The sequence below is a fragment of the Grampus griseus genome (genome assembly GCF_964374135.1).
Source record: "Grampus griseus genome assembly, chromosome: 5".
Classification (NCBI taxonomy): Eukaryota; Metazoa; Chordata; class Mammalia; order Artiodactyla; family Delphinidae; genus Grampus; species Grampus griseus.
The window spans coordinates 119,493,006-119,514,929 of NC_138998.1; positions in this window are offsets into that span (position 1 = coordinate 119,493,006).

The following is a 21,924-nucleotide window of genomic DNA, read 5'->3' on the forward strand; positions in this document are numbered from 1 at the left end:
TCAAGATTAATGTAGGTGGAATATCTAAACACATATTTTTAATTAAATTCAGGGAAAATGTTTTATAATTTCCATTTATAAATCTTTTGATTGTAAGATAAACAAGTTTTATTTTTCCTTTTCAATAGACAAAAGGATAAATTATTTCAATAAATAGTCTGTCCTTCCATTAGAAAGAGACTGCCATATACATAGTTAATGTATGAGAATGAGGCTTCACCATCCTGTAAATTTAATAATTAAATCATCCTTCTATGGTAGCAATGACCATAAATGTTTCAGTTTTATTATTGGCAATGTTAATTTTAAATATGTGAAGTCATTTGTGCTTTTTTTCCATGATGTAAGCTGTAGTTCTCTTCTTGAGGGTTTGCTACAGTTTATTTGTTTATTTCTCATCATGTATATCCATCCCCAGGTTATACAGAATTTGGTTGACTAAAATTAATAACTACTTGATATGACTAGAAATTTATTTCTGCATCTAGTCATCCGCTTACATTTTTAACAGTAGTCTGTACTGTAGGAAGAAAGGTTTTGGAGACAAATGAAAACGTTGGAAATTTCTGTATACTAAAAGTGAAAGTGTGTGTGTGTGTGTGTGTGTGTGTGTGTGTGTGTGTGCATGTATTACTCCTCCTTTCTTTTTAAATAAACTGGACATTATATTTTATGATCAAATATTTTATTGTTCACTTTACTAAACTTCACTAATGTCTGTCAAATTTCCCCTCCCCTTAGTTCTTCAATTTACTTATTATTAAATTTACAGATCATCATTTACAGAAAAATTATGTGCCAATCCTCTAAGATAAGCCTGGAAATGAAAACATTAAAAATAAGACAAACATTTACTTAAATTGTGTCTTAGTTCATTCAGAACGCTATAACAAATTACCACAGACTGAAAGTCTTATAAAACAACAGATAGTTATTTCTCACAGTGATGGAAGTTGGAAGTCCAAGATCAGGGTATCACCATGGTCAGTTGAGAGCCCTCTTCCGGATCTTAGACTTCTCAGTTGTACCTTTACATGGCAGAAGGGGGCTAGGGAGCCTGTGAGGTCTCTTTTATAAGTGCATTGATCTCATTCATGAGGGCTCCACCCTCACGACCTAAGCACCTCCCAAAGACCCCCTTCTCCTATTACTATCACATTGGCATTAGGATTTCAACATGAATTTGTTCATATATATATCTCATGGCACTTTGCAGAGAAACTTGCCAAAAAGTCTAACACATTATTACTTAGTGGATGACAAAAAAAAGATCTCTGAGTTATAAAAGTAAAATAGACCAGGAACATCTTATAAACAGCATGTAATTAATAAAATTAACCACTTATATCAATCTATGCTTGAGTTAGTGAACCTATTTGACAACTGGTGGGCTTATCAGGGCAAGGCGGTCTATGTATTTAGCCCTGCAGCTTGATCACACTATTTCATACATTTCATAATTGCTTTTGTGCAAATTTAGCCTTAATGATGGTTCAGTTTACACTAGAACAATTACCTGAAAAATTAGTGTCAGTTCATGATCTATGGACTTTTTTGTGGTGTGTGGGAGTTTCATTAGTATTTATTTTTAATTACACCTTTGTAGGTTCAGATATAATTACATTATATCACCTTTATCCTCATCACTTAATTTTTTTTTAGTTAATGTTAATATATACATGGCTTTCACTAGATATTCTTTAAAGCTAGCTCAGTAGCTTCCTTGATTTTTGTTGAAACTAGGTAATACGTATATGAGCTTAAGCGGGCAGATATACAAGAAGCATGGTACAAAGAACGGGAAAAATAAGAAAATTGGAGATATAGTGTGAAATTACATCAATGGCAAATTGTTAGTCTATTCAAATAAACATATTTTTACTTATAATTATGAATTATATATGCAATATATAATGTAATGATATAATGTTATACATCCTTCCTTATTGTAAACATTGTTATAATTGAGGCCAAGGCACCCACAAAAATTTGGCCTTGTGTCAAAATTTAAAAACATAACCTTATTTTCCTTGAAGATGAAATAAAAGGAGTATTTATCCTTTCTGTGGAAAGCAAATTTTAATACAGCTACTACTAATGGTATCCCAGTTCTCTTTCCTTAAATTTTCTATTGAATTCCTACATAACTTACTAATTCAGCAGGCAGTTATAGCAAGATCTTACTATATACCAGGAACTGTGTTTGGTTTTGAATATAGAATTATGAGGAAACAAACATCCCTGCTCTCATAATTGTGACTGATGAAGGGTGGAGCACTGTACTTGCAACAACAGCAAATGATTTTACAAATTTGCCCACAGGGTTCCTTCCTAGACATTTGCTGTCACTACAAAATTTTACTGTCACGTAGGACACTGTTGAAAGATCAACCATTTTGTTTTCTACTTTATTTGTGTTTATACATAGGTCATCATTTCATTGAATAATTTAATTTTCTATTTCCTTTTTCATTAATTTCTACTCTTATTTTTATTATGTCTTCTTCCAGCTTCACTGTCTTTTCCTTGTCATTTCTTTTCTAAATTTGCATATTAATTGTCAAATATCCTCATTTTTAATATGTGCATTTAAAATTAGAATTGCTCCTCATGGTACGACAACTGCTTCACCTATAAGCATTGATATGTTTTATTTTTGGATTTTCAACTGTAAGTATTACATGCAATAAATATTTTTTCTTTGATTCATGAATATTTTAGAAAAGTGTTTTTTTTTTTCAATTTTAATTTACAACTAAAGGGAAGATTTTGATTTACAATTGCATTCTAATTTATCATTTTATTGCTTTGTGGTAAAAGGTGTGATAATGTATTGTATCAATTTATTGGTATTTGGAAACTCTGTTTATTGCTCTGGTATACAGTGAGTTTTTATACTTTTTTTTAAATGTATGCTTGACAATATGGGAATTATCTAATTTTAGAGTCTGCACACACCCAAACACAAACATATACATGTGAGCAATTTGTTGACTTCATTGTCAAAACTTCTATATCTTTTTCTATCAAATTCTAATAGTATGTGAGTATGTGTAAAAAATCCCCCACAATGACTGTGCTATGACCTTACAGATAGTTCTCTGTTAAACGATATTTATAACTGCAAAAGTAATATTCGAGATTTAGCTTGCTCAACCGTCCTATTGCTTCTTTTTGTAACCTTGCTCTTCACTCAAAATTGTAATTCTTCTGGAAACTTACTCTCTCATAGATTATATTGCTAAATCATTACCCATTCCACAATCTTGTCTTTTCAGATTTATAATCTTGGCTTTCCTCCGTGCTACAATTTCATCTCTCGGTTTTGCCTTAATCTCATTACAGATGTTCCAGTATAAAACAAAGCTCCTCTCTTTCCTTAATTATGCAGTTCCTTACCACCTCTGCTTCTAGAAGTATTCCAGAATGCAGCCTCAAATACTTTACAGGTTTGCCTAGGATTTAGGCTATTGACAGTGTAGAGAAAAGGCAGACAATCATAAAGAAACTAATTCCTCTTAATCTCTTATTTAGCAATCTAAAAAATGATGTGATCTAACATTTGATTGGCTTTTGAAAGCTCCGTATTATAATTACCTAATATTTCAAAATTACTGATCACAGAAAAGTAAGCCAGACAAGACATTTCTATTACATCTTTTTGTCCATTCCTGAGTTTGAATAATTTTTTTTTAAGATTCTCTTGTAAAAGGAAACAAATAAGGTTATTGATACTTTTACTCTAGCTGAATTGGTTATTTAGCTTCATCTTCTATTCAAATGGAAGTTCTAAAAAGTTTTATTTCAACTGAAATATTCATTGCCAAGATGTATTTTTACTCTCAATTAAGGAGAGAATATAATATGTTTCCAATTCCTGTTCCATTTGTTCTGAATGATGAATGTCTTTTCCTGCTTAATTTAATGTCTTTTAGACAGTGCTTTGCAAAATTTCTTTAAAGGAATCAAAACAATTATCCAAGTCTATATGAATAGTTCCTGAGGCTTTTCTTTTGTCGGTCTGATATTCTCATTTTCACTAATAATTTTGCTTCAAACTACTAATGTTTTCCCCAAAGATATCTTTCATTTTATCTTTTATATGAAAAATTTCTATCCATGCTATTATTATCAAAAAAATATTGGCAAAAAAGTAAAATGCTGTGAAATTACCTCATTATTCTTCTGACTCCTCTCTCGTATTTTCACTTTGTCTCTTTCCTTATTGACCTCTGCCTTGCCTCTCATAAATCAACTTTATCAGGGGTCTGCATTGAAGGTCATTTAACATGGACTTAATTAATATAATAGGATTCCTGGATTCCTTATTTATTTATTTATTTATCATGCACCTACCGTGAGAAGTGTTGATTAGCAAAGCAGGTATTCCTCAGCTCTCATCAAAATAATATTATGTACAATCTAAACTTTAACTTTACTGACAACTTATTTTAATTTGCATTAGTAGTTTGACCCCCATTGATATGAATATTTTAAAGACATGAAGAATACGGAGAATAGATATTTTTAACCTAAAGGTGACACAGAAAATCAGTGAGCCATCCCTTTCCAAATTTTAAATTCTTCACCTCCTTTAAAAATACAGTTACATCATATGATATCACTTATATGTGGAATCTAAAAAAAAGGTACAAATGAACTAATCTACAAAACAGAAATAGAGTTACAGATGTAGATAACAAACTTATGGTTACCGGGGGGTAAGGGGGGGAGGGATAAATTGGGAGATTGGGATTGACATATACACACTAGTATACATAAAATAGATAACTAATAAGGACCTACTGTATAGCACAGGAAACTCTACTCAATACTCTGTAATGCCTATAGGGGCCATTAAAAGAGTGGATATATGTATATGTATAACTGATTTACTTTGCTGTACACCTGAAACTAACACAACATTGTAAATCAACTATACTCCAATAAAACTTTTTGAAAAATACAATTATGTTTCTTAAGTCATGTAAATAGTCATGTATAATCTCTTTTAATAAGATTAGTCCTAAATTAAACATACAAATGTACCTTCCCATACATATAACTTTAAATGACACTAATCTTGTACCTATAATTCCCTCTCAAAAATATATGCTAAGTAGAGCTTCCCTGGTGGCGCAGTGGTTGAGAGTCCGCCTGCTAATGCAGGGGACACGGGTTCGTGCCCCGGTCTGGGAGGATCCCACATGCGCAGAGCGGCTAGGCCCGCAAGCCATGGCTGCTGAGCCTACGCGTCCGGAGCCTGTGCTCCGCAACGGGAGAGGCCACAACAGTGAGAGGCCCGCGTACCGCAAAAAAAAAAAAAAAAAAAAAAAAAAAAAAAAAAATATATATATATATATATATATGTATGCTAAGTAAACATATAAGATGTCCCCATTGATTGCTGCTTTCTAGTATTCATGCCTTTTGTAATTCCTTTCCCTTGAATGTGGGCTGAGCCTAATGGTTGGCTTCTATTCAAAATATAACAGCAGAGGTGAAGGGGTACCAGTCCCATAATTAGGTTATTAAAGACTGAATTTCTCCTGTATAGTATTCGATACCAGGAATGAGTGGTCAAAGATCCTTGTTGGACCATTCCTCTGAACATTCCAGGATCATTCCCTGTTTTTACTGTTATGGTTATACCAGATTTAATGGTTAAAAATAACATGAATGTTGACTAGATGCTTACTTGCTTTACTATGATATATGCCCCTAGCTTGTCAATAACTCTCGGACATGAGTCTATTCATAGGCCAACAGCCTATCACAGAGAATGGGCTTTTCAAGGTAAAATACACAAAATGTTTCTCTAGTCTTCCTACAAGAAATTGAAATAATTTTCTACATGTGTCTTGGGTAAAGGAAACTTCTATACCCAACAATCATTCTGTGTTTCACTTTCAGTAGACTATTTAATAAAATAAATGAAATATTCAACACTATTATAAAGTAGGCTTTGTCTTAGATGATTCTGCCCAACTGTAGACTAATGTAAGTGTTCTGAGCACATTTAAGATAGGTTAGGCTAAGCTATGATGCTCTGTATGTTAGGTGTATTAAATGACTTTTTGACTTACAATATTTTCAACTTATTGTAAATAAGATGGGGTTATTGGGATGTAACCCCATCATAAGTTGACAAAGATCTGTACTTCGTTTATTTTCTATGTTCCTCCACTAAAATGAAAACTACATAAAGTGTTTCATTTCTGTAATTTAGCTGTTTCAAAACCCACACTTAGAACTGTGCCTCGTGTAGTATGACATTTTTGCTGAACAAATGATTAAAGTTTAAAATTTTTTAAATTAAAAAAAGTTACAACGGTAAATTTTCAAAAAAAGAAACAGTTGAAATATTGCTGATTTCATTTTAAATCCTCCTTGCTTTCTGAGCAGCATGATGAAAGCTTGCAAATATCCTATCATAAACTTTTAGTCTATATCTTGTAAAGAAAAAAAATAGAATTTTATACTGGCAACATAGTTATTTTTGAAGACTTTATAATATATAGTTTTCTTTATATCCTAGTGTTCAACTACCTTCCTTTTTCTCCCCTCTTTGATCAACTATTACAAGTTTTTTAAAGCAATGTTGAAAACCTGTGGAGTAGTAAGTATTTTTTTCAAGTTAGAGGTAAGATTTCTATTTTATCAGTCAGCACAAGTCCCAGTTACTACGAGATATATTTCAAAGCCGATGCAAGAGCCTATGTGTATGCTAACTGAAAAACTGTATTTGCCTCTTTTTCAAATGGATTTTTTCTGAGCTTAAAATGAACTAGTTTTAAATATCCTGCCTTGTTACAATTTCAAAGATGCATACTTATTACCCTCATGTAAAAACAGACAGCAAAAGCATGCAGAGTATACAAAAGTTTTCTCTTAAACTACTTCTTCATTCTTTTTTTTTATCTTTTTAAGGAATGATTGCCTGTGGTTATATAGAAAATGTGAATATCCAGACACAGTAAGATTCAGTAAGATGCAAAAGTGATTCTGTGCATTCAACATCTGTCTCCTTGTAGGCTTTCAAAATAATCATGTAGATATCTCCAGCATTGCTTTTCAGTACTGTCATTTGGTGGGTTTTCTTCAAAGTTGGCTACAGTGCACTGAGTTCTGTACTGGACAGCCATTTGTTGGTGACTTAGATAATATTAATTTAAAAACATGTTTGTTAATGCATAGCCAATGCTAGAAATATAAATTTCAGTGCTGCATAACATATGATAAACTGAAATTTGCATACAGTAAAAAATTTAAAATAAATAATAACGCTTAATTGTCAATTATTCTGCTGGAGTAATTGAATGTTACATAGACAGAAATTAGGATGATTCTGTTAACTAAATGTGAAGCATATTGGACCTTGTAATTTAGAGGAAGAGTCAAGAATATAAATTTAAATATCCTATAGTCTATATATCTAAAATCTATAATTTATATACCTAAACACTTTATAATCTGTTTGAGTACAATTACTTCTTTTCTGGCACAAACTGATGTTTGACTTTAGGTAGATGTAGCAATCGAAATTAGCCAGGCTTTACTGTAATAATATTTGATTTAAATAAGTAATTTGTTTTTTGCTCGTTACATGTATTGTTATGTGTGTCAGGGAGGCTTGATACAATGGCCAGAGATATAGTAGATAAAAATAAAAGTCATTCAGTTAAATTTAAATATCAGAAAAACAAGAGATACCTTTTTAACACAAGTATGTCCCATGTAATATTTGGGATATACTTATACTAATTTTGTTATTATTTTAATCTGAAAATCAAATTTCACTGGGTAGTCTACATTTTTTGTGACACTCCAACTCTTGATAGTCACTGAGGGAATCAGGCTAACAGAACAGCCACAATCCCAGACATCACTGGTCACTATACCAAAGGAAAGGGGAGACTGGAGATTCCATATCAGAGGGCAAAAAATCAGAGCCCTCAATTTAATTTTTTTTGCCTGTGCCATTACCCAGAAGAACGTTTTCTTTTTTTCCATTTCCTATTTTATGTAAATTAATTCAGCCTCTAGGAGTCCTCCATAGGTTTATAACCAGTTTGTAATACTACCCTTTGGGAGAATAAACTAAGGAGAATATGCCTCAGTATAATTATATTTTGTTCTTTATCAAAAATGAGAATACATTTTTTTACTAGCTCAGTAAGTATGGTTCTGAAAGATATAAAGCCTTTGGTCATATCTGTGTGATCATATGCTATATTAGCTAAGAGGAATGTTTGAAATTGCATAATTATACAAAATGTTAATTAAGTTGAAGAACAAAATAAAATGTAAAACAGGGGAGGCAGACATCTTGGCAAATAAAAACAAACATTGCTGGAATATTCCAATTGTACTAATTTTTTTAAACTGTTACTGAAAACTATTTTTTAACAGACAGTGCCTCTAAGTCTGTTTTTAGAACAAGTCATGCATTAGAAAGATTGAGATCCAACTGTTGTTCCATATTTCTCTAACATTTCTTGAGAAATAAAGTTTGATATTGACTATATATTGTCAATCTCTCCCATAAGGGGAAAATTGAAGTATGAATTTGCAACAAACAGCTACTTAAACTTAATAATTTATTATCTAGATATTACAATAGTCAAGACTAGTCAATAGCAAAGTGGGTTAATTTCAATGATGGATATTTTGGTTGAATTTGGGAGAATATAGTAATCTTTTTTTTTTTTTTAGTATTCAAATGTGATCAAATCTGGATGTGTTGTTTAGTTGGGGATGTCAAAATATTGCTGTGCATGAAGAATACAAGCAATGCAGATGAACAAAGGATCAGTTAACTAACATCTCAAGGATGATTTAAAGCATCTTTATAATTTGTCCTTGTGATAAAAAACCATCTCAATGTCTTTATTTGATGATTTGTTTGTTTTTATCTGGAAATGGAGAATTTTCCTTATGTCTCAGAGCACTTATTATTCCTGAATCTGGAGTTTCTATAGGCCTCCTTAATTTTAAGGATGTTCTAGTATAATTTGAGAGGATTACTAAGCGAGGTGATAAAGACTTAGCACTTTCTTTTCTGCTTTAGGGTCTGAAAATATTTCTAATCTTTGTGAGTAGTAATTATTAGATTATTAATTTTGTTGAAAAGGAAGTGATGACTCTGGATTACATGCCTCTTTTTATCTCTTAGTCCGTTCGTCCTGCTAAAACAGAATACCACAGACTAAGTGGTTTATAAACAAAGAAATTTATTTCTCACAGTTCAGGAAGCTGGAAAATCCAAGATCAGGCCCTTGCAGATCTGGTGTATGGTGAGGGCCTGCTTCCTGTTTCCTAGATTGCAACTTTTTGCTGTGTCCTCACATGGAAGGAGGGACAAGGGAACGCTCTGGAGCCTCCTTCTGAAGGGCATTAATCCTAATCATCAGGGCTCCAACCTTATGACCTAATCACCTGACAAAGTCCCCACTTCCAAATAACATCCTATTTGGAATTAGGTTTCAAGATATGAATTTTGGGGAGACACATTCAATTTACAGCAATCTCTTCCTGTAAATATAACATTCCATCATTATTAATAGTAATTATTTATATTTTAGGGGTATATTTGAGCTTCAAAACCTCATTGTTAGTGTTAAAGCAGCTATATATCTATTGCAAGCTTTAACATATATATTCATTTATTTTTTAATACCACATTAAGCTTATCATAAAATAAAACAATTATTTACCCAAACTGTATGTCTTGATTATGTTCTCATTATAATATATAGGTAGGCACCTCTTATTATTATTATCATTAATAATGTATCGACGCTATCAAGGTTGTGGGAGTCAAGGCTATGGAAAATTGAGAAATACTCTATGGAAATCCACCAACGATCATCCTGTTGCATAATTCAGAACTTGATATTCATTTTTGATACCTCTCCAACTTTGACACCCAAGTTTATCTCTTATCATGTCCTGTCAATATTATGTCTTATATATCCTTCAGGACATCCATTTTTCTCAGTATTTACTACTACCATTCCAAGTATCACCATCTCTTTGTTTAAATTACACACCAGATTCCTAGTTGATTTCCTCTCAATTACTGTTAGCTTCTCCGGGTGTATTATCTATGTTTCATCAAGGGTGCATATTTTTAAAAGCACAAAATGGTTTCCCATTTTTTAGGATAAATAAGTTTAACACAGTTTCCAATTTCAAGTGATCTAATTCTTGTCCACCTCTGCCACATGATTCTATGTTTCTCTACCTTTTGCTCCCTATAATCCAGTAAAGAGCAAAGCTCCTTATAATAGCAAACCCTTTTATCACATTTCCCGAAGGAATTTTTATTTCTTCTGTTATAGGATTATTACCCACTAGGTTTCCTCTGTAAGGAATGCTCTCACTTTTTCATTCTCATAGAAATTAGGAAATATAAAACCAGGTAAGAATTGGTTGAATCAGATGAAGTAGCTAGACTATGCTGATAGTATTAACTAAATGGAACTAGTGGTCTTGAGACTTTCTTAACCTAGAATTAGGATAAGAGCAATTTTAATAGAAATAGAAAAATGACCATTGTATTTAAGTATAGATAATGGATTATTGCATTATAATGGATTATTTACCTAGAAAATTATTGAAAACTATTCTCTGGAAAAATAGTTATCTGAAATACAAGTTCAGTTCTATTTTAGAGTTCATATGAAAACTCCTAGCATTGTTCTCCAAGGACATATTCAAATTTAGTTCCAGAGATGAGGACATTTGATTTCAGTTGTATTTTAGAAAAAGGGCGATTGGTGAGATGAACTATAAAGATCCTTGAAGCTCTATACTTTTATGAGTCAGTTTCTTCCTTCTTCATGGAATTGAATCATTTAACTTTTAGTTCCAGTCACAGGAATAAGAAACTTCAAGTCTAAGTTCTTTAGAAAGAGCGCTGTTATGGACCAATTCTTGAAACCTTGCCAAATTGTTAACATCTCTTTTTCTGTTTTCTTTAAATGGCACTTCCCAAAAGTATCCTTAAGACTGCTTGAATATTAATTAGCTAATGTATGAAAAGCACTATAGAAATACTAAATGTCTCTGCTAATGTATTAACTGGAAAGTTTATGTGCTTCAATCTTTTAAAGCACCACTATTCTTTTGTCTTCATATGCAAAACCAGGAAAATACAACTTTAAACAAAAGTTCGTTCATTCAAGAAAAATCTAGCTACTGTCAATATGTGTTAAGCAGTGTGCTAGGTACTAGGGGTCTTGTTTTAACAAACATTCAGATATAGTGTCTTGAATTTATCAGTGAAACAACAATACTGTTTTTTTTCTCTCTCACTGAAAATATTATTGTAATAATATCAGACTGAAGAACAGTATTCTCAGCTAGGTTTAAATTCATGGGTACATATTTTCAATTCCACCCTCCAAACTTGCCTTTTTAAAAGAACAGCTCTATTCTTTTATCTTCTCTTTGTACACTCAGTAACTCTCACAAATAAATCAGAGAATGTTGCATTTTTATGTTCTAAAATATGGGTTTAAAACATATTGAACCTCACTTGGAAAATGGTTGAACAGATTAGAAATCTATGTTGCTTCTTTGTGCACACTGTCATTTGTTAATATCTGTAGGCATCACATATTTAGGGTAAACATGCAGGTTAATATATTTAAATTAATAAAAATTAAAAATGGCATTTAAAGTATTTTATTTGCCTAACTTTTCTTCTACCTGATTCAATTTCCATTGCATTTCATAATAAAACATATCTTACATCAGAGCAGGGGAAATATGAATGCTACATTTTTTTCAAGTATAATGACATTAATGGTAATTCCTTGAATGTGAGGGAGGGGGTTGACAGAAAACTTTTAAGTGAGTTTTGTACATTATAAAAGTAAGTTTAGTTAAATGGCATAATTTGTAAATCAGTCACAGATAAATTATAAAATACCAGAACACTCTAAAAGAAAAGAATAAATGTGGGAATAATTGTTAATTTCTGTGCATTTGAAACCCTTATTCTTTCTCCTGAGAACTTGTCTGACATATAGACCAAGTAAAGGAGACAACAGAACTTGTACATTAAATATGTGATACTAAGTTTAATATATTTCTCAATTCTAGAAAAAATATAGAAGTTTGATCTTTTTCTTCCAGCTCTTGATGGATTATCTTTGTTCCCTTTTGATGTTTATATCCCACTAGAGAGACCAGTGTTGCAGAGCAAGAAGGAGAGAGATCATGCAGACTTTTCTAATCCAAGTAACAACTGTGGTTTTATTCCATTTGCAATAGAACCCCCAGTGAAAGTTTTAAAACACTAGAATGAATAAGCTGATTTGCATTTTAAGAATAAGAATGCTGACTCCTTTGAATGATGAATCAAATGAGTTTAAGAATGGAGACAAGAAAATAAGTTTGGTAGCTATTACAGAAACCTACTTAAAACAAGGTGAAAACTTGAAGTAGGCTGCTGGCCACAGAGATGGAGAGAAGTAAGCAAAAAAAGTCATCAATATAGAAGATAAAAGAGTCAGGAATTGATGATTCATAAGTGGTCCATAATAAATACATAGGGACAAGTAAGATGGATTTGAGAATTTTTGAATATTTGTACTGTTGGTTAAATTAAAATAAAAATATGAAGCCAGAATCTGTTTCCTGGAATGAGCTGGAGTGAGGAGAAAAGAATATTAGTTCTGTTTTACACATGTTAATTTGGGGAAGCCAATTAAATATCCTCATGCAGTTCTCCATCATAGATGGATAAATGGATCTGGGGATACAAATATGAATCAACAGGGCTCCTGGATGAAGATGGAAATGCAAATCAAAACAACAATAAGATATCGCACATCTGTTAGGATGAATGTTATCAAAAAGACAAGACTTAACAAATGTTGACCAGAATGTGGAGAAAGGGGAATCCTTGTACACTGCTGGTAGGAATGCAAACTGGTACACATATTTTTCATTTTTACCCATTTTCTAAAAAGTGATTGTTTTTGTTTTCTATCATGTATGTGACTGGATCTGAAAAGTGTAAGAGAATTTTATGTTTGCATGTCTAAGGTGAAAGCATAAATGTTAAGGCCTCAAGAGTTTAGAGGTGTGGTGCCTTAAATCTGAACCCTTAGAAATTGCAAGGAACATTATAATCTATGTCTGTAAACTGCCTGCCTCATTCTGACCCAGTATTTCCTCACATATTCCCTGTGATAAAACATGTGCTTAAATTCCTCCTTTTTAATTAGTATTTTATATTTACTATATGCCTTAAAGTATGAGCTATACAGGTTCATAGTAAAAATAGAAGAATTTGGAATGTAACACTAAATATTGAAAAAATAAATTCATGATTTTTCCCAGGACTCAATCCATTAGTTATTTGAATAACTGTAGAGAAGATGTTTTTCCTATCATTACATCTCAATAATTGATACATCAAAGTTTTCCTTCTCTGTCTCTGAGGAAGACCAATATTCACTTCTTACCAATATCCAGATCTCCTTTTTCTCCCGGTCCTATGCGAAAGTCTGTGTATGACTGGTCTGGCCAATATGCATGATGTGTGATGTTCTGGAGTTGAGGCATTGGGGACAGTTCCATGATACTCTGGTCTGTTTCCTCAAGGGGGAGCCACAGTATTAAGGTCATCAGGTTCACCGAGTCACTGCATGCAGGATAGGTGTCCTGGAGAATTATGTGATCTTGCAGAGAGGGCTTTGCATGAGTCAAAAACTGACTGTATTGTTTTGATCCAAGTTGGTTAGCAGATTGATCCAATTCCTAGGGTTGATACCTTTTTGGAACCAATATACTTCCCATCTTAGTGATCTCTCTCTTCAGCTTTTAACACAATTGAATGCATTTTTATTTCTTTAAAAATTTTTTTCTTAGGTTTACTGATGTAAAATTGACAATAAGAGTGCATATATTTACAGTGTACAATGTGACATTTTGGTATATGTATACCTTGTGAAATAATTACCACAATAAAGCTAATTAACATAATCATCTCATTACATAGTTATAATTTGTGTCACCTTTTACTTACTTATTGCCTGTCTGGTTATTTTTTTAAAGAACCATGGAGCCTTCAGCAGGTTTCTTTCTGCCAAAGAGCGTTTTCCTTTCTTCTCTAGGAAGACAGGGTAAAGAGCTGATCTCAAATTAGGGACTGAATTGGGTCATCTCTGGGCTCCAGTCTACATAAGATTCAATCTACCTCCGGTCTGTCTGTTCTTGGGGCATGTTATTGGGACATTTTAATCTTTGGACTGGGAGCCTGTCAGATCTCTTTTTCCTTAGCCCTGAAAACCTGGGAGATTCTGACCTGCAGAAATGTTAAGTTTAGCTCTCCAGATGTTTGCCTCCTCCTGTTTTTAAATCTTGCAGATATGTTGAGGAAAAAAATAACTGTGTTTTGAGACAGGCTCCATTTCTTTAGTAGATCTGTCCTAAGTATAACTCAATCACAGGAGATATTACTCAGTTTAGTAGTAAACAAGCCACCTGCCAGCAGATTGAGATTCAGAATTTGTCCATTGGAGAAAACTGGCTGCTCTATTGGGGTATTCTCACATTGTCTGTTTCCTCTATCAACTCTGTAAAGTTCCAGAAGACTTACAGCTTTTCTTACTTCCAGTGGAGTTCCTCGGCATGGGCTAAGTCTGACCCAGAGCCAAGCCCCTCCTTGGTCCCAGCTTATAATCGGCAAATATCATTAAAAGAATATAGCCAATGATGGGATACTCAGCTAACACAAAAGGAGAGTCCCCCATCTCTGGAATTCCGATTTGATTCATTGGTGCTTCCACTGCTCTTTAGTGTCTTTAAAATTACAATTTTTGCAACGGAATTAGCTTTGCTAGTCGTTGCAGTGGAACTGTTACAGTTGTTATGATCTTCAGAATACAATATGAATATGAATAAATGAATTAAGTGTATTCTGAAGATCATAAATATAATAATAGAAGTTATATTACTATACCAGCTTCTAATGGATCTCACTGCTTCAGACCTTAACTTGTCCCCACATCAGAGTACAGTCTCCCAAAAGAAGAAGGCATATGGTTCTTTAAAATATAACGGTGTGGTGCTTCTCGAACCTTTCTAGTGGCTTCTGTGCACATTTAAATAAATCTATAAACCTTCCTATGGCTTAAAACGTTATATCATCTGATTCCAGAATGCTATTCTGGCTTTTTAATTCCAGAAGTTCCAACAGGAACTACATATCTATTAAAAATAGATTCCCATTTTCAGGCTTTCCTATCATGGCATCTATCACCCAAGATTATGATCCCCCGCCCAATTTCTTCCCAGTTTTGTACTTGCCTAGCACACATTGATCATTTCTCTTATCTTTGAAAATGCCAAGCTTATTTTCATCTCAGTTCTTTATCACTTGCTCACACTCTGTCTACAGCTATTGCATTGGTAAACTACTCCTTATCATTTAAGTATCAAATCAAATGTCACTTCCACAGAGAAGCCTTCCCCAAGCACCTTACTTAAATTAGCCTCTTCCCATCATGCTCAACTATAATACTATTTTATATTTTACTTCCTTTACAATACTCAACCCTACCTGCAATTATCTTTTTTATCTGTCCATTCTCTACTGCATACTTCCAAATATAAGGAAAGCTACAATAAACTTTCTTGTACCATTTTCTTTTGACATTTGTCATTATTTCTAGAGTGTGTATCTGGAGCAAATCAAAGTTTACATTGCCTGTTTTTGTCTTTGAATCATTTTGCTATGTTTTGAGAGAAAGATTTTACCAATTTACATTTACACAAACAGTATTTGGAAGTTCAATAAAGTTATTAAATACAAATAAAACAAAAATATTACACTATTCTTTATTTAAATTCCTTGAGCTTTAGTGTTTAGTGATTGAATATTTTTGTATACTTATATAAGTAGAGAAAAATTAAATTAATTTCTCTGGTCTCACATTTTTTATGACCAAGAAAAATGTTCAACGTAATACAGAGAACATTTTCCATACATACACAAATCTGTATTTATATACCTCATGATTCAGATTCAAAATGCACTCTACATGGAGTGAATCATTCAAATTTAAACCTATAAAGTGACATAATAATGGCTAAAATGAAAATATTTTTATTGTTAAAATGCTTCAGAAAATATTTAAATTAATTTAAAAATTAGAAATGAATTATTTCCTTAGCTAGACTGTATGGATATCAAAGAGTTTTATTTCATTTTAATTCCAGATATTTTATTAATTGCCAAGGAATGTTATTCCTTAGTAAGGCCAATAATTTTCAAATGCAGTTTTTGCCCAAATGTTGATTTATGGCTGGTATATTCAACGTTTCTTCCTTACCTTTTAGTTTCTGGTTTCACCTCATCATTGTGACTTCTAAATATTCCCTAATTGGGAAGAATTTTTTTGTGTTCTCTCAATATGAAAAGTAGTCATGAGGCAATAAGAAAGGCTCTGACCATCTCCCTTCCCAACTATCACATCTTCTAAATAGGAATTTGATGCAGCTGCTGTATTTGCATTAATAAAATCAGCTGCTTTCATCATTAAATTCCACCCACTGCTTAATGCCTAGAGCTGCAAAATGAGAATTTCAGCATGAGAATTAGCTGAAAGAGGCTCAAATTAGAGAAGAAAATGCAGCCTTTGAAAACATATATTACCACCCATAATCTTGCATAGTGGGAAAAATCACAATTAGCCCCTGGCCACGTATGGAATACACCAAATTCCTTCACAGCGGAGGGAATTTAAATCAAAGGAAATTATGGGAGGAAAGTTAAGTCTGTGTTGTATTGTTGGGTTAAGTAAACACTGATGGAATGGAGTCATGAGTGTCATAAATGTGATAAACTTATTCAAGATCTGAATTTGAGAATGGAGTCTAAGTTCTGAGAAATTGTATGTCTGATTATGTACTACACTAGATAATTTCTAAGTAAGAAACATTTAAACTAAATTAAACATTAAATGCCAGTGATATAATCATATATATATATATGAGTCATATATATATATATATATGAATCTTTAAGTGTATTTAACTTTAGAATGTGAAGATTACAGAATGAAGAATAGACTAGGAGGGATATAAGCAGTAAGCTGGTAGCCATAGAAATTATATTGTATGGGTATCTTTGGTTTTAAAGCCCCTTTTTACTATATAGTAAATATAAGAACTGTATCTTCCCCTTCATGCCATTCACTTAAGATGTGCATATCGACTTCATTTGTCCACAGTGTAAGATATTAAGAGTAGAATGATCCTTGAAACAAAAGTCAAGTTATACAGAACTGCCAAGGATTGATCTCAGTCACTCCCTCACTTTGTAATATAGATCCATCTGCATTAGATTAAGAGCCACTTCCATCTAGGTCTCAGAGCCTTGGTTTGGGGAATATTTAGGTAAGATTCTTTTGCTACATACTTGACTAGATCTCTGCTTTGTTCTCATTTACAGATTACTGAGATTCCTTTCTCCACTGAAATTAATACCTTTCAGAATTCATAGGTCCATTCACAACCCTATCAAAAAATGGGCAGAAGATCTAAATAAACATTTATCCAAAGAAGACATATGGATGGCCAAAAGGCACATGAAAAGATGCTCAACATCACTAATTATTAGAGAAATGCAAGTCAAAACTACAATGAGGTATTACTTCACACTGGTCAGAATGGCCATCATCAAAAAGTCTACAAATAAATGCTGAGAGGGTGTGGAGAAAAAGGAACCTTCCTATACAGTTGGGGGGAATGTAAATTGATACAGCCACTATGGAGAACAGTGTGAAGCTTCCTTAACAAACTAAAACTAGAGTTACCACATGATTCTACAATCCTACTCCTGGGCATATATCTGGAGAAAACTGTAATTTGAAAAGATACATGCACCCCAATGTTCACTGCAGCACTATTTACAACAGTCAAGATATGGAAGCAACCTAAATGTTCATCACAGATGAATGATAAAGAAGACATGGTATATTTATACAATAGAATATTACTCAGCCATAAAAAAGGAATGAAATAATGCCATTTACAGCAACATGGATGGCCCTAGAGATTATCATACTAAGTGAAGTAAGCCAGACAGGGAAAGACAGATATCACATGATATCACTTACATGTGGAATCTAACAGTAACAACAAAAAAAAGATACAAACGAACTTATATATAAAACAGAAATAGACCCAAAGACATAGAAAACAAACTTATGGTTACCAAAGGGGTAAGTAGAGGAGGGATAAATTAGGAGTTTGGGATCAACATAAACATACTACTATACATAAAATAGATAATCAACAAAGACCTACTGTATAGCACAAGAAACTATATTGAATATTTTGTAATAACCTATAAGGGGAAAGAATCTGAAAAAAAAAATGTATAATTGAATCACTTTGCTTTTTACCGGAAACTAACACAACATTGCAAATCAACTATACTTCAGTTAAAAAATTATTTAAAAAAAAGAAAAAAAAAGAAGCATCCTGTATAACATTACTAAAATCTCAATGTATTGGATAAATGGGTCGCAGCTTCACTTCATTAAGAGTTTGAAACATTCTCCAGAATTGGGAATTATATCTAATAAATATATACTAAATCACTGATTATTTTTCAGAGCTCTAAAGATTGCTAAAATGTTAAATCTCTAATATCCAACTATAAATTAAATTAGGTGATATGTAGCCTCATTAAAATGGACCATATATACATATATATATATATATATATATAAAATCTGTTTGATTTTATTAGGATCCTAATTTTTAATGATGCTATTGACTTTTAATAAATGAATTTTTATCTGAATAATATTCAAATCAAATGGTATGCTAATACATATAGGCTTCATAGAGTATTAAGACACATAGCCTGATTCATCAACCAAAATTTTATTCAGGATCTAAAAATCAGGGCTTCCCTGGTGGTGCAGTGGTTGAGAGTCCGCCTGCCGATGCAGGGGACACGGATTCGTGCCCCGGTCCGGGAAGATCCCACATGCCGTGGAGCGGCTGGGCCCGTGAGCCATGGCCGCTGAGCCTGGGCGTCCGGAGCCTGTGCTCCGCAACAGGAGAGGCCACAACAGTGAGAGGCCCGTGTACCGCAAAAAAAAAAAAAAAAAAAATCAATGGCAGGCTTAATGCTTTTTAAAATAGATAGCACTGTTTTAATTAAAAATGTCAGCAATGTAATTACTCCTTAAGCAAAAGGCCACAGAGAGGAAAATTGGATGATACTTAAATTAAGCATATGAGAAAATTAATTTGCATTAAAAAATAGCAATTAAACATTTCCATGGCATTATAAGTGATCATACTTTCAAGTTTTTCACTCCTGTGCAAAGTAGAAATTATTGAATTTATTTCAAAGGAAAACTGAAAATCTCTAGAAATATAGAATATAGCACTAGTTGCCATATCCAAAAAAGCATGCTATCTTAAAATATTTCTAGGGTATTTCAGATTGTACTTGACCCTTTAGGTCTTCCGCTTCTTAATTCCTGAAATAAATTATTCAGACTAAAGTTTTAAGTCCCCTTCAAGATCTAAAATGCTGAGATTTCTGTATAATTTTTGTGGTTTCTTAGATAATTGCCAAAATATGTACTGCTCTTTTATCTGAGCAGACTGGCCATTTAAAGTTTACTTAGCAGGAAGAAACAGTTATTTTCCTCCTAAATTCTATTACACTCTGTAGACAGATTCTTTATTCTCAGTATCTTTCTTTCATAATTTATAAAAAGAGAAACTCAACAAAGGTAATTTATTCACTTATTTATCCGTAGGTAAAATCTCCATTTACATTCCTGACAGAAAATCCTCAAAGGTGGAGTATTGGATTCATTTGATTGAAAGATACATTCGTTTGTCAAGCATAATTGTTGCATTATAATTTTATAAATACAGGTAGTCTTACCACTTAGATACATTCTGAAATAGGTCACTTGACTAACTAGGAATGATTTCCACTTTGTCTTTGAATGCTTACTTTGTTTCTCTTTTCCTTTGAAAGTCACTGCTGTAAGTGATAGATGGATGATGCATATGGTCCATCTACATCATTTCACTGATCATAGCCACAATCACCTTTTCTTCCCCTTCATCTGGTCCTGATTTCATACTACAAGGAAGAGAGTAACAATGTCTGTTTTCCATTTATTTACTTATTATGTCTTTCTCTTTCTCTCTGAAACCTTATTTTGTTCCACTGCTTCTAGAGAAAAAGCTAAACTAAATGTTCATGTGCCTTTTGTGTATATTTTACTAAAGCCTTTATAAAGAATTACATTGTAAAATATTAAAATAATGAAATAAAGCTTTTCTCCATAGGTATGAAATATTCCTACACATTTAATGAGATCTGACTGAAACCATTACATTTTGACTCTGGGAGAGCAAAGTTTAAATGCCACTAATAACTTAGGTATTCTTTTCTTGTTTTCATACTTCAACACATTTCCTGGTTGTAGCATCTCTAAATTTTCTACTCTTTCAAATCAATTTAATTAACCTCATTAAAAGCCTTTTTTCTTTTAAAAAACTTTTCATTTTTCTAAGTATTTATGAGACAAGATTATTTTAAAATTAGTTTTTCTTACAATGAATGTTCTCAGACAATATTATTGTACTATAATGTTTCCTCTTGGAAGCAAATGAATCAAAATTCTGTGGGACACAGTGATGACTGATGATGTCTTGTTAATATAAGAATGTTCCTATATTTTATTCCTTTCCATGGAAGCACAGTTTGTGGATTTTCTGATTTAATCATCATCAGTGATTAAATCTATCTTGAAAGAAATGCAAGTGTAATTTTTTTCCTCAAATTATTCAATGTTGAAATACTTTTAAATTTCAATTCTTTCGGTATTCACTTTTAAGGATCTAACTTAATTTCTTTGATTTTTTTCTCCCCCTGGAAGAGAAAGATCTGAGTGTTGAAATGTATGTTTATTCTTGTTCCTTTGTTTTGGATCATGTTGAATGTGAATGTCTGAAGAATCTCGTGGTGGGGCCAATAAATGTATGGCTGACAGAGAAATGTATGTCTGGAACTGACAGAAGTGGTTTGAAATAAATTTTAGATTTGACAATTACAAGAATACAAGCAATACATGAAATCAGGCAATTAGGAGTGGATGTGTAGTGTGTTCATAGAGAAGTTGAGGAGGTACAGTTTGGTAATGGGATTCTGGGAAGAGCCAATAATGAGAGGACAGTCAAAGAAAGGAGATTAAATGAAGACACTTGAGAAACAATGTTCAGAAAAACTGGAGTGAAAACCTTGATGTCATAAATAAAAAGAAAGGAAAGAGAGAACCACAATATAAAAGACATGCCAGTGATATAGAACACTCCAGAGAGATTAAACAAGAATTAACATGTGTCCATTTGATTAAGCAATCAGTGGGTTTATGGGGTCACATTTATGAGTCATTCAGTGGAATGGTAAAAATGGATGCTTAAATGCAGTACGTGAAAAAAGCTGATGAAATGAAGATTTAAATCATGGTTTGGATAGCCTCCATTGGAGAGACTGGAAAACTGAACATAGGCAAGGAAACAGCAGAGTAATTATTGAAGGAAGGAAGGTTATACTACTGAGTTTTTTTGTTTTGTTTTGTTTTTTCAGTCTCATGGCATCTATATTTTATCTGTTCAGGAGGAAGCAAAATCCCTGACAGACAAAAGGTGGGTGGGAAGAGGAGTTGCTTGTTTGGGTAAAGAAGCATGTAAGATGAGTAGGTCAAAGTTTTGACATAGTTACCTTGAGTAAAATTATGACTTAAAATCAATACAGGAAATCGATATTTAGCAAGAATGCATAAATGAAGCTATGTATCAGACTCATGTGTAGATGCTGATCTGACAAATTTGTCTGTGTCAAAATCTACTTGCATA